We start from the raw sequence: 13,168 nt of genomic DNA on the forward strand, positions 1-13,168 counted from the left end.
TTTTGATTGGTATTTACTATGTTAGAAATGAAACCGAAATTTAAAAATAGTTGATTCACTTGAAAACAGCAAGAGCCATTGTTTCCTAAAGTACAAATTTTAAAAAATTACTTTATAAAACAAAACATTTGTAGTAAGAATAGCCTCCCCCTCACAATATTTTTGCAAACTTCTTAAATGACAATAGTGGGCTTAATTTCAGTCTGGTTTTAGGCTTTATCTGGGAAATTATCTTCAGGCTGACACACTACACAATTGAATTACTGTAAAAAACACTTAAACAGTCAGAATGACTCTGTTTAATTGAACAAAAATTTCTAATTTTTATAATCACAAATATTATATAAAGGTTATATTAGCTTAAGTGACCATTAACTCTATTGATGTTTGTGAAGTAGAATAAAATCTATACCTTTATTCGATCTAATAATGATAAATCCAAGCAAATACATAGCTTAAAAGAAATTTAGTCTCATTTGCCCAAGATTAAATTATTATTAAGTGAGATACTTATACATCGCTTCTCGGCCTTTTGGCTAAGATCAAGTGAAGTGAGATACTTATGACATTTCTGGGTTTGAGACTTGTTTGTAAGAATTAGTTTTTCATTCTAGTGCAGTTAAACTATTGGAAGTATCATTTCCTTGTTTTCTGAGAATTTAAAAGATATTTACTATATATAAGTGCTTATTCAGCTCCACGAGCCAATCAAAAGTTTCTTCAATTTTACGAGATTTTGTTACCAAACTCCCAGAGATTGGAAAAGAAAACAATTTTTTTTCACATTCACACAAAAGGCTCAATTACAGACATGCAGAAAGCTTGTGGCTTCAGTCCCACCTCTCTGACCCAGGTCCAGGGCAGGCACAGAAACAACGTGATGGTTTTGATGTCAGAGGGCTTTGACCTATCCTTTCTCAAGGCCGCAAAATTCTGAGCTGATTGGAGCTCCAAACCCAGTAAAGACACAAACAGAAATGTCTAGCAACCCAGATTCTCCGTCAATCCCCAGCTTCCTCCTAGGAAGATCACCAATGGTCAGACCATAAAATCAACTTCTCAAATCATTTCTCCCCCATCTGCGAACCAGAAACCCAAACAAGACCCAGTGTAGAGAAAGAGAAGCAGCCGGAGGAACAAAGTCAGCAAAGTGAAAAGTTTGCCGGCTCCCAGGTGTTCCTTCAACTGAGGGCCGAGAAGTGACTCCCCTGGAGGAGGGCCAGCTGCTGGAGGTAAGACCACGACTTTCACACAAACACAAAATGAGCTCGTGTCAAAGATTTCCTGGTGCTCATTAGCTCATGAAGAGCCATTAAGAAGATATGGTGTCGTTTCTGGATAATGTGCCAACAATCACATTCTTAAATACAAAATCAGCCATCGAGAGCTGCATTCAGATAATCGAATTACCAGGGCAGGCAGGCAGGCAGGCCTGCTCATTCAGAGCCAACTCAGTCCCACAAACTACTGCTCTCCTGGGTACTCCTAGCTTTCACTGGCAGCTCTGTCGGGCATCCCCTCTCACTAAGTACACACACGAGAGGCCACACTCCCATTCCCTTCTGGAATTACTCAGGGTGCCTAAAGCCTTCTGGGTGTGTAGGGGACTCCCCAGAAATTCAGATGCCTTCTCTGGTTGCGTTGCCTGCCCCACTCTCTCCTCCCCTAACTCTGAGCAAAGGAACCACTTACCTGCCCCAGCGGTTCTCAAGCCTGGCATCCCACTAGAATCCATAAGGAAGCTTTAAGACATACCGGTTTGAAAAGAAGCAGATGGCGCCAAAGCCAAAGCCAAGACCACAATTTACTGCCAGGAGTTGATGTCAACTCATCGTGACTTCGCCGCCGTTCTCACCTGTGGGTCGAGACCCCTTTGGGGGTCGAACAACCCTTTCACAGAAGTCACCCGATTCATAACAGTAGCAAAATGACAGTGATGAAGTAGCCATGAAAATCATTTTATGGTTGGGGGGTCGCCACCACATGAGGCACTGCAGGAAAGGGTCGCGGCCGGAGGATGGTGGAGAACCGTTGGTCTAGGACAAGACAGAACTGCCCCTGCGGAATGCTGAGACTGTAAGGCCTATGGGAGTAGAAAGCTCAGTCGTTCCCCCTCAGAATGACTGGTGGTTTCAAACTGCTGCCCTTGCAATTACCAGCCCAACACAGAGTCAATGCCCCACCAGGTTCCTCACAAATGATAGGTAGGGTCTTATATACTGAAAAAGCCCAAAGGATCTATTTAAACTACTGGAGCCAGTTATTTAAGTTGTTGACTGAAAAATGATGACGTTATGCAAACCCCCGCCTAATTCACGAATGAAAACTTTTTGGGGGGCTGGGGCGAGAAAATACTAAACAATGTGACCTTCCCAAGGTTCAGTATGTAATCAATAAATATAAGATTAAAAACTATTGGAACCAACAAATGAGGTGAGCAAAGTTGCAGGATGCGAGATTGATTTACAAACATCTTTAGAGCAGTCAGCTATCCAGAAATGAAATTAAGGAAACAATGAGTTCGTACACGTTTCGGTAACAGCATCAAGAAGAAGAATGCACTGAGGGATTTAACAAAATAAGTATACAACCCCTCCTCCCCCAAAAAAAAGTATACTACCTAAACACTTAAAACTCTAAAACACCATTGAAAGAATTATTTTAAATTAATTGCATATAAACAGCATCAGCAGCTGCTCTTTTTGTTGTGTGTGTGGTTTTTTTATATTAAAGATCACTATTGGGGGCTCTTACAACTCATAACAATCCATACATCAATTGTATCAATTATATTTGTACATATGTTGCCATCATTGTTATCTAAACATTTCCTTTCACTTGGAATCAGCTCCTCTTTTATCCCTCCCCCCCACCTCATCACCCCTTGATAAATTATAAATTATTTTCTTTTTTCCCCCATACTTTTATTGGGGGCTCTTATCACAATCCATACATTCATCCAGTGTGTCAAGCACATTTGCATATATGCCGCCATCATCATTTTCAAAGCATTCGCTTCCCACTTAAGCTCCTGATATCAGCTCCCCATTTCTTCCCCTTCCCTCTCCGGTCCACCCTCCCTCATGAACCCTTGATAAGTTATAGATTATTGTTTCCATATCTTGCATTGTCCTCCGTCGCCCCTCACCCACTTTTCCATTATTGGTCCTCCTGGGAGGGGTTTCTAGATTGATCCTTGTGATCGATTCTCCCTTTCTCCCCCCTCCCCCCTCTAGTCCTCCTGGTATCTCTACTCTCATTGTTGGCCCTGAGGGGTTTATCTATCCTGGATTCCCAAAAGAAATTTTTTAAAGACCTAAATAAATGGAAAGAAATCTCAGCTCATGGATTAGAAGACTTAGTATTGTTAAGATGGCAACCCCTTCCCAAAGTTATCTACAGATTTAGCGAAATTACTACCAAAATCCAAGTTGGCATTTTTGCAAGAAGTGGCAAATTGATGCTGAAATGCACATGGACATGCAAGTGGCCAAGAATACCCAAAACTATCTTGAAAAAGAGCAAAGCTAGAACACTCACATCTCCCAATTTCAAGACTTCGAGGTGACAGTAATCAAGACAGCGGCGCAGCATGGAGTGGATGTAGAGATGGGAGAACACAAATGACAGGAGAGCGGTAAGACTGATGGCAGCCGATCTTCACCAAAGAGCCCGACCCAGTAAAAGGCGGGGGAGCAGTCTTCCACAAACTGTGTACGGACAGTGAGCTGTACACAAGCAAGAGTGTGCATTTGGACCCGAACTCCACACCCTACGCCAAATGAACTCACAAGAGGTTGTCTTAGTCTGGGTTGACTAGAGAAACAAATTCATAGAAACTCGTGTGTACAGAAAGAGCTTCATATGAAAGAGCAACTGTCTATTAAGAAAACATCGCTGCCCAGTCTAGTTCAAGTCCATAAGTCCAGTATTAGGCCATATGTTGATACCAGTCTCTGAATCCCTCTTCAGACTCACGCAGCACATGCAATGACGCCGAATGCAGGAAGATCACAGGCCAGTGGGTGGAAAGTATTGTGTACCCAGTGGCAGTGGAAGCATCTCAGCGCTGGTGTGGGTCTTCATGTGGCTCCTCCAGCTCCAGGGCTCTGGCTCCATAAGCGTGTAGCTCCATGCGGCTTGCCAACAGGAAAGTCTCACAGGGAGACAAGCAGAGAGTGGCTCCTGCCTCCATCAGTTATTTATTGCCATAGCACCTCCAAGTGAGGTCATCGAGCAGTGACCTGATTGACAGGCTAAAATCCACCGCTCCACTCTTAATGGTCTCAAGCTGACACCAGATTATGTAACGACCACAGAGGTCATGAACCTAAATGTGAGTGCTGAGACGGTGAAACTCAGAATAAGAAATATTCATGACCTTGGGTTTGACAATGATCTCTTAGATACCCCACCAAAAGCACAGCAATAATAGAAAGAAAAAAACTGAGTTTCATAAAAAAAATCAAACAAGTCCCACTACAACTCTTTACTGATTCAACAGTACAAAGTCAAGAAACTCAATGTAAAGTATGGGCAAACTGTGAATAGACATTTCCCCCAAAGAGCATGCACAGAAATGGCCGATAAACACATGACAAGATGCTCAGCATGTTTCGCCATTCCAGGAACGTCAATCACAGTCACCATGAGAAGCGCACCCGTCTCACTGGCGAAGACGGCCGTCGCCCAAAGGACAGACAACGCAGTGTTGTGGCCAATGTGGAGACTGAAACCTCGCTGTGTGGCGAGATGCCACCGCCTCGGCATCTGTCCCTTCCTTCCTATGAACCTGGAAGTTGCGAGCCCAAACCCACTGTCACAACAGTTGGCAGTACAGCATAGTGCCCTTGGAGGGCAAGGTCAAGCTGCTGCCCTTGAAGTTGCCACCTGCCATCCAGTTGATTCGACTCACAGCCATTCCCCTCGTGGGGAAACTCTCAGAACACGAGGGACAGGACAGGCTATGCCCACGCAACGGCGTTGTTCACGACAGCCCCAACGTGCAAACGACCCAGCTGCCCGCGGACATCGTGCAGCGCGGCCACAGAGGTCAAGTCCACTCAGCCGTCCTCTGGGGCGGGCGGGCCGGGCCGCCCCTGGGTTTCCGAGGCTGGAACTCTGACCAGGGTAGAAAGCCCGTCTTTCTCCCGAGGAGTGGCTGGTGATTCTGAGCATCAGACCGCAGTGAAAAACCACTACCCGCGCCCCCCCCCCACCCCGCCCGGCTCCCCGGGGGTTCCTGAAGGCAGTAGAACGAGATGGGGGTTCGTTGTCAGCTAACTCAGCCCAGCCCTCCCATCACCTGCTGTCCCCCTCTGGACCATGAGAGCGTCCTCCAGGACGCTGACCTCCCACCCCCTGCTGGCCCCCACTGGCCCAGGTGCTGGGCTCCGGGGCACCCGTGAACATGGGGTGGGGGCAAGACGGGCCGAAGGGGAGGCAGCCATTTAATTTCTAGGCGAGCTTTTGCCCCCGACACGCCACCACGAGGGTCCTGGACCCTCCCTCCGCACTGGCTACGCGTTCAGGTGCTTCAGCCCCACCCAGTCGCTAGCTCTGTGGGAGAGTGCAGGCGGTCGCTCCGTCCAGATCAGTTCTCCCCGGCAGCTGTAACACTCCTCCTGTCGGAGCTGCGTCGGAGGAGAGACAGATGTTGCCAAGCCAAAGGCGGCGGTGGGCTGGGTGGGCCATGGAAGGAAGAAAAGAAGGCTTTCAAAGAGGGGATAGGACACCTGGGGGCCAGGTGGCCTGACTTTGTGGTGTGGAGGTGGGAATGGGCATGGTGGGCTACAGAGAGGCATGTCCCACCAGGCGAGGCTGTCAGCCAGTCCTCAGCCCACACCCTGCCTTCACAGGACCAGGTGAAGATGGTCAGAAAGTTACAGCTGGTGTTACCTCCCCAACCATAGACCCTGCCTTGGTTTCAGGGACTCAAGGTGGGGCTGAGCCCGGCTGGGCCCTGTACCTTCTCAACACCTCCTCCCCCACAGTCTTTCTCTCTCTCTCTCTCTCTCTCTCTCTCTCTCTCTCTCACACACACACACACACACACACACACACACACACACACACACACACCAGCCAGAAGGGAGGCTGACCCACACCTCCTCCCAGCAGCCAGCACCCGAGCCCCAGGTTTCCCCAGCTGCACCTCTTCTGCCCGTCTCCAAGAAGATGCCTGCCTGGCTCGGAAGCCTCTCCTTCTGATACCAGAGTGGACGATCCAGATGGCACCTCCTTTGTGAATAACTCTGGAGCGGCTGGTGGGGACCTGAGTCATTCCGGAGCGGAGACACACAAACAGTACCACCCGCCTGAGAGCCTGGCTCAGGCTCTGCTCCTGGACTTCCTCTGGGGCCAACACCACTTCTTGGCCCCAACAGCCAGGACCCAGGGGCCTTCAGGCCACAACCCTCACTCTGCTACCTCCCAGCTACCGCTCCCTCCTTCATTCCTTATTCCATAAAAGCACCCCGACCCCAGACACCTCCTGCTGCCCCTAAACCCCAGTTCCTCCAGCTCTGACCTCAACTGCTCTCTCTAAAGAAATGCACCTGAACCCCCAGACACTCACCTCCCTAGGGCGCCTGGGTCCATGTGCACTGTATAAGGGGACCCCCTTCCAAGGAGGATTGGTCACACTTGGCTTTCTCCATCTGGGCTTGCTCCAAGGGTCCTCAAATTCCCTGCCCCCTGGGCCACTGTGGGGATCCAGTGGGCAGCAGCGGCAGTCCCTCCCCTTGGCTTGTCCCGAGTAGGGGTGGGGTTGGCCTAGCGATCTAAGCCGGGGCTCTAGGATACCGCCCATTGCGGACCCTGGACCCAGAGCCACCCCACAGGTGCACACCCGTGAGAAACACCTGCCCTGCTGTTGTCTCCCCCTCTATTAAAAAGGCCACATGGAGAAGTAACACGAGACATGGAGTCATGCTAATAACTGGCCTCACATGAAAGTTCAGAAGCTGCAGCTAGGGGAGAGGGGCATCTCTGATCAGAGCACACGGGCGCAAATGAAGGGGGAGGAAGAGAGAGTGGAGCACATCCTGGCCCACCAGTCCTGGAGGAAGATATCCCCGCTTTGAATAGCCAATGGACAGAGTGGACAATATGGCTGATCCCACTATGAGACACACTGTCCCTTCATGGCCCAGGGCCCTAAGGGGGACAACACTGGAGACTCAGGGTCAGGACTAGCCCAGACTGACCCTGTGACACTGAGGCAAACCACTAAAAGCGTGCGGCAAAGCAACCGTGGGAGCAGAGCAGGGAGCCCCCGAGGGAATACAAAGGACAGACTATGGGCCAAAGCATGGTACCCCATCGGACCTGAGTGAGGACACGCCAAGAGATCAAAGATCAGACCTTGATCTATTTACAGGTTTTCCTTTCTTTAAAATTTTTTTCTTTTAATTAATTTATTCTTCTATGGGTAATTGGTTTCCCTTTTTACTGTCATAGCTGTGTTCTCACTCATTGCCTATCTTACAATGACTTGATTTTTGGTGCATATTATTATCTCTGCAGATCTATGTAGATAAGATAGACTGGATGAATCGTCTGGAGGAGAAAACAACGGGACCAATGGTTCCAGGGGGGACACAGGAGAAGGGGAGGAGGAGGCAAGGAGGTGGTGCTGACCAACCCAGGGACAGGGGAGCAAGGAGGCTGTGAGAGGCCTGGTAAGGATTCAGCAAGGGCAAGGTAACTGAGAGAAATTACTGAAACCCAAATGAATGCTGAGCATGATAGTGGGACAAGAGGAAAGTAAAAGGAAATAGAGGAAAGAACTAGGTGACAAAGGGTATTTATAAAGGTCTAAAGACTGGAATGTACATATGTAAATATATTTATATGCGTGTAGGGAAACAGATCTATGTGCATATATTTATAGGTTTAGTACTAAGGCAGCAGATGGACATTGGGCCTCCACTCAAGCACTTCCTCAATGCAAGAATACTTTGTTCTAATAAATTGGCATTCCAGGATGCACACCTTCCTGACACGATTGCTGAACAAAATGAGTGCATAAGCAAATGTGGTGAAGAAAGCTGATGGTGCCCGGCTATCAAAAGATATAGCGTCTGGGGTATCAAAGGCTTGAAGATAAACAAGTGGCCATCTAGCTGAGAAGCATCAAAGCCTACATGGAAGAAGCACGCCAGCCTGTCTGACCACAAGGTGCAGAAGGGAACAGTTATCAGACATCAAAGAACTAAAAATCCTATCAATGGGTCCCACCTCCCTGATATGATCAATGAAGACAAACGTGTGCATAAGCAAACGTGGTGAAGAAAGCTGATGGTGCCCAGCTATCAAAAGATATAGTGTCTAGGGTCTTAAAGACTCAAAGATAAACAAGTGGCCGTCTAGTTCAGAAGCAACAAAGCTCACATGGAAGAAACACACAAGCCTGTGTGACTATGAGCTGTTGAAGGGATCAGGTATCAAGCATCAAGGAACAAAAAATCATATCATTGAAAATGTGGGTGAGTGCAGAGTAGAGACTCAAAAAACCCATTAGTAGCCACCCAGACAGCCCCTTACTGAAGGGTTGTGGGGAGGAGATGAGCCAGTCAGGGTGCAGGGTAGCAACGATGAAACACATCTTTCCTCTAGTTCTTGAATGCTACCCACCCCCACTATCATGATCCCAATTCTACCTTACAAATCTGGCTACACCAGAGGACGTACATAGGTACAGATAGCAACTGGAAACACAGGGAATCCAGGACAGATGACCCCTTCAGGACCAGTGGTGAGAGCGGTGATGCCTGGAGGGTGGAGGGAACGCGGGATAGAAAGGGGGAACTGATTACAGGAATCTACATATAGCCTCCTCCCTGGGGGAGGGACAGCAGAGAAGAGGGTGGGGATGGGGAGAGACGTTGGACAGTGTAGCATATGACAAAATAATAATAATTTATGAATGATGAAGGGTTCATGAGTTAGGGGGGAGTGGTAAGGGAGGGGGGAAATGAGAAGCAGATTTTAAGGGCTCAAGTAGAAGGCAAATGCTTTGAGAATGATGATGGCAACAAATGTACATATGTTCTTGACACGATGGATGCATGTATGGATTGTGATAAGAATTGTACAAGCCCCCAATAAAATGATTTTTAAAAAACAACACAAAAGGCCACGCCTCTCAAAGTGATGTGAAGGAATGTAGACAAAGTGGAGACCCAAAACCCACCTGTAAGATAATTGGATAGTCCCTCACAGAAAGGCCACACAGAAGGGATGATACATCCAAGACGCAGCATAGCACTGATAAAACACATACCTATCCTCTAGTTCTTCAATATTTCCTCCCCTATTATGGTTTTAATTTTACCTCATTAATCTTGTGAAACCCACGTACGTTCACTTGTGTAAGATTGTTCGATGCATGAAACCCAAGAGAGATAAACCCTTCAGAAATAGTAATGGGAGTAATGACTTCCTGAGGGCACGGGAAGAGATGTGGGGGAGGGGGGCGGTGACTGTATAACCCCACTCAAGTGGAGCCAGTAACAGATGGGTAGGTGAACAGAGACATTGGATGGTGGAAGATATGGCAAACCACAATAATACATAATAACAAGGGCTCCTGGGGGAGTGCAAGGGGAGGGAGGGGATAAAGGGGAGCTGATATCAGAATTCAAGAAGAAATAAAATGTTTTTAAAACGATGGTGGCAGTAGTTGTACAATTATGCTTGATCTAATTGAACTATGGATTGTTATATCTGTAAGAGCTCCCAATAAAATGTAAAAAAAAAGCTTTTTTTAAAGGCCATACCCCTCACCCACCTCCATCAGCCCCTCTGATAAACCAAAAACCAAACTCACTGCCAGTGAGTCAACACTGACTCATAGTGACCCTACAGGGCAGGGTAGAACTGCCCCTGTGAATTTCTGGGATTCTAACTTTTTAGGGGCACAGAAAGCCTCGTGTCTCTCCTGAGAAACTGGCTGGTGATTTCAAACTGCTGACTTTGCGGTTAGCAGCCCAACGCATACCCAGACAACCCAACTATGTCACCAGGGCTTCCTCTGTGGAGTGCAGAGAGCAGTTTATAACGAACCATGTGGTACTTACATAATCTGGTGTTAATTTGAGGATTAAGAGTGTAGGGGTGGAGTCTAGCCTGTCAATCCGGGGAGAAAGGCAATGAGAACTCTGTGTGGGCATGGCCTTCTCCTGAGAATTCTGGGAACTCCTGTCTTTGCCTCCTTGGAGGAGGGAGACAAACATCTCTCTTGACTCACTCCCTTGGAGATGCTCTGCTGAATCCCTGAGAAGCCACATGAACCTACCCTGATGCAGCCCTGGGTGCTGGAGCAACCACGCGGAGATCCCTGTCAGCACTGAGATGCTTACACCGCCACTGGATCCAAAGACTTTCTACCCCTGGCCTGTGATCGTCCTGCATTCAGCGGTATTGTATATGCTTTGTGAATCTCATGAGGACTTTATAGACTGATATCGGATATATGGGCTAATATCGGACTTATGAGCTTGGACTGGACTGAGTTGGGATTCTTTCTTAATGTACAATTAGCCTTTATATAAAACTTTCTCTCATACACATAAGTTTCTATGAATTTGTTTCTCTACCCAGACTAACACGAACCATGTCCTTGTTTTCTAAGTTGATGGTTTCTTGTACAAAAAAGGACCCTGGACACAAACCCCCAAAAGCCAACCAAGGATCCCATTCGCAAGGCAGTGGCCCCACTAGAAACGGCTGCCTTGCAGTTCATAGACGACCCATTTGCCTTTCATCAGAAAGGTCCCCATTCTGGCCAACCCAGTGGGGCAGGAAGGAGGAGGGGTCAGAGGGACTGGGGGAGGCAAACCCCACCCTGTTTGCACTGCTCCAGGTAGCATCCTTCCCCTTCCCTGTGGGCATCACTGACCTGCTGGCAAGGCCACTTTCTAACCTGGGTTGGCCTCCCTAGGACTAGCAAGCCCACATAAAGGCCCAGGTCATGCTCTCTGCTCCTCCCTGAGCGTTACCACTGGGACTCTGGGGTCTAACTCCCTGGGGATGTGACCTCAGGCGAGTTACACGATTGTCCTATGCCTCAGTTTCTCCTTCTGAAAAACAGAGGTGATAGTCCAGTCTTGGATTACTGTTGGCTATACCACAGTTCTGTGTGCACGCGGGGAGTAAGCTGGGCTTCATTCTCCATCTCCTCTTGGGTCTTAGGGTGAGCTGTCTTTTCAGACCTGCTGATGGCGCGTTGGCCTGGGCGGGGCCAGAAGCTGTGGTGGCTTGGGAGGCCCCTTGGGCTCAGCAAACACACCATTTGGGGGCGGGGAGGGCACTCTGGGCCTCTCGCTGCTCTTCACCCCCCAACAAATCACGCTGCTGGCCTTGCAGTGGCCACAGCTCTAGGGTGACCAAGACACACACTGCACAATCCTGCCGGGTCCTGTCAGCTCCCAAGGCCACAGGAGCCATCTACCAAGGCATTAACCCCACTGCCCCCAACTGGCACGTCAGCTCAGTTGCCAATCCCTCCGCCTCCCAGAACTGCTGGAATCCTTCCTCGAGGACTCCAGGAGCCATGGGCTCTTTACTACTCTGGTCTCCCCAGGTCAGCCAAGGCTGTGGGCCTCCCTAGAGCGGGCACACACTACCCCTTCCCACCGAGGCGCCTTGTCCCGCATTCCCTGCACACACCTCTGGCCCGAGCACCTTCTCTACTGACAAGCTCCTAATGACTCGTCATCCTTCGGAGTCTACCTCACCTCTGCCAGCCCCTGACACCACCTCCTGGGACAGAGCTAGCTAACAGCATCCCTCCTCCTGATCCCACCACTCTTCACACCAGCAAAGCCTGCACCCAACCTATCAGCGCCCACAGACAGCACCCTGTCCTTTTATCTCCAGTGCTCAGCCCAGCCCAGCACCCAGGGTACTCAAGGGAGTGGTAAGATGCCTACTTTCAATTTCCAACTCTGCCATGCTGCATAAGCCCCGCTCCCTAGACCCACCCACCGCACCCCCCACCCAACTCTCCCAGCCCAGCCTGGGCTGACTGCCACCCACCTCTTCCCTGAAGCTGGTGATCATTCCTTTCCTGGGCATGGCAGGCTGCTTGAGCCAAGAGTCTTTTGCCCAGTTAATCCACCCCACAACTCTGCCCACCGCCATTCCAACACCGGCCTGTCCCCCCTCCCACTTTGCTCTGACACCCAGGTTTAGACACAGGGGCCCTGCAGGCTCAGGGACTGCCTCAACATGGCACAGTCCCAGGCCCTCAAGAGCACGCTCCTTTGTGGCACCAGCCACAATGTGGATGTGGAAAACCACATCCTTCTGCCGAAGCTCCTTCCTAGCGAGGCCGGAGGAGATGCCCTCAAGAAGGAGGCTAGAGCAAGCCGACAAGGCTACGGGGAAGGGCAGGCTAGCCTGTCAGGATTCCTCGGGAATGGATTACCTGCTGCCTGGGGCTGGGGTGACTCTATGTTGGGTCCCCATGGACTCGTGCTAGATGAAGGCAAAACTAACCTCACAGGCGCAGGCTCACGCCCAGTTCTAACGTTACAGGTGCCTAACCATGTTCTCAAGGCCACTGGTTCCCACCACCGTCCTAACCCGGCTGGCAGCGGTCTATTTGTTGAATGAATTAATCTGGGTAAATGAGCCCCTGCCGGCCGGGCCGCTTGGTGGCCGAGAGCCTCAGCCCTCTTGCCAGGTCCCCAGCAAACACAACGTCGCACCACGCTAACAGGCACCGCCAGGGGCTCGTGGATTAACCAGTGGCTCCTAACAGTTACACAGCAACACCACCAAATTGCCAGGTGAAGATGTGGGTGCCGGATGTGCAGCTGACGGAGGGTTGGTGACCTTAAGCTCCTCCCTACCCATCGGGTAGGGTTTGGGGTGGGGGCGGGTGCCCAAATTCTCGCCCTGGTCCCCCCCCCCACACACACACACAGCACTCCCTTGCACGCCTGTGGACGGGAGCCAGGCGTCCCACTTCCCTTCCGTCGCAGCCTGGCGTTGCCCCCGCCCAACCACCAGCAAATGCCGAGGAGCACGTGGAGAGGTCAACAAAGGCCTCCCCGGCCTCGTAAGCCAGGGCTGCGCGCGCGGACCCGCTCGCAGGTCCCGGGTCCCGCCGCGCTGGGGGGCCGGGGACGGAGCGGAGGCTGGACCTCAGGGACCCAGC

The 13,168-nt window shown here is 50.0% G+C and overlaps 1 protein-coding gene across 4 annotated transcripts in view; it reads right to left on the reverse strand.

Moving 5' to 3' along the window:
- Nucleotides 1-13,168, reverse strand: part of BID (BH3 interacting domain death agonist) — a 37,197-nt gene that overhangs the window by 23,490 nt on the left and 539 nt on the right. The window lies entirely within an intron of this gene.

Source organism: Tenrec ecaudatus, chromosome 6 (genome assembly GCF_050624435.1).
Source record: "Tenrec ecaudatus isolate mTenEca1 chromosome 6, mTenEca1.hap1, whole genome shotgun sequence".
In the NCBI taxonomy this organism is placed as follows: domain Eukaryota; kingdom Metazoa; phylum Chordata; class Mammalia; order Afrosoricida; family Tenrecidae; genus Tenrec; species Tenrec ecaudatus.